Source organism: Sinocyclocheilus anshuiensis, unplaced genomic scaffold, assembly GCF_001515605.1.
Source record: "Sinocyclocheilus anshuiensis isolate Anshui unplaced genomic scaffold, SAMN03320099.WGS_v1.1 scaffold876, whole genome shotgun sequence".
Classification (NCBI taxonomy): Eukaryota; Metazoa; Chordata; class Actinopteri; order Cypriniformes; family Cyprinidae; genus Sinocyclocheilus; species Sinocyclocheilus anshuiensis.
In genome coordinates this window covers 195,003-196,492 of record NW_015549619.1, presented here as the reverse complement: position 1 = coordinate 196,492, position 1,490 = coordinate 195,003, and the positions used below count along the sequence as shown (strand labels likewise).

The 1,490-nt window shown below is 37.4% G+C and overlaps 1 protein-coding gene across 1 annotated transcript in view; it reads left to right on the top strand.

Moving 5' to 3' along the window:
* The window catches only part of LOC107659344 (A-kinase anchor protein 9-like), a 137,082-nt gene that overhangs the window by 78,799 nt on the left and 56,793 nt on the right, over positions 1-1,490 (top strand). The gene's annotated exons all lie outside the window — the stretch shown is intronic.

Sequence of the window (1,490 nt, the reverse complement as noted above, 5' to 3'; positions counted from 1 at the left end):
TGAAAGCCCGCAGGTGATGGAGATTTACCGCTGATTACAGAACCGGCTTTACTGATAAGATGCGCGTTAAATATCGCATGCGATTTATCGTGCAGCCCTAATATATATATATAGATAGATAGATAGATAGATAGATATTAGGGCTGCACTCGACTAAAGATTTTTCTGGTCAACTAGTAGTCATTCATTTTAAGCATTAGTTGACTAATCGCACAAGCCTTTAATTGCCTACATAGCCTAATAAGCGCTTAAGCACACACATAAAGCTTGCCACAGCGCACCGCAGAAGTAATAATTATGAATGTGTCAGTGAACATTAACATTTTAGTAATTTGATAAACTAGTGCTTTCTTTGTTCTCGGTTTAAGAGATGAAGTCGGCGACACTGACTCGCCATCTCTGCTGCGCCTGTATGCATGTGTCACACGGATTACATAATCTCAGAATTTGTTTTATATTTGAATTGGTTCATTTGAAAGTAGACATTTCACTCTCTATAGATATATTTCTAATGTCTGTAAGGCAAAGATATACACAGAGTTTCGCGCTCAAGTTCACAAAGACCGAGACGGCAGAAAGCAAGCGCATCCTGTTTGCTTTTATTATTTTATAAAAGCGCAATGTTTTGTTGTTATTGTGAGTGCACACAAATAAACTCGGAGTCTTTACAGATTCGAAAGATGTATTACTCTTATCTGTATGAATAAAAATGAGGGAGTATTTTAAGAGCAAGTGAGTGCTCCGGCGCCTCCATGTGTCTGCAGTGAATCACTACTGTTCAGCTTCACACAGACACTTGAATGGCACACATTTCTCTAGGTTAACATCAGATTGTCATGTAAAGTTGCTACTAACATATTTCAGATGATTAGCCATATTTGAGGTCGATGAATGATAGTCGAGCGTTTGGATGTCATGCCTGTCGATGTACTGTATTACCACATAGACCAGCCGTTAACTATCTGTCCGTCACGGACTGCGTGACTTCGCCTGTGGATTTTTTTTTTCTGCGACTAATAAAATTTTGGTCGACCAAGCCTCTCCTGGTCGACTAACGGTTAGTCGACTATTAGTCTAGATAGATAGATAGATAGACAGATAGATAGATGGATATTTTATATATATAAATAATATATCATATCTATTGTGTATACATATATACACTATTAGACAGTTTTGTGTAATAAATAAATAAAAGAAAAAATAATATAAATAAATAAAACTATATATATATGTGTGTGTGTGTATATAATGATCCATTGTAGTTCTGCCTAATATTGTGCTGCAGTGTGACCAGTATGATGTTAAAATTGCTTCCAGTCAGTAAATAACACGTTAAGGGATGTTTTTCAGCGTCAGCATGTACAGTAATAAAGACACATGAGCAGAATTACAGTCAGTTGCCAGGCAGCGACACTCACACATTCACACACACACACACACACTCTCTCTCACACTCACACACACACACACTCTCTCTCTCTCTCTCT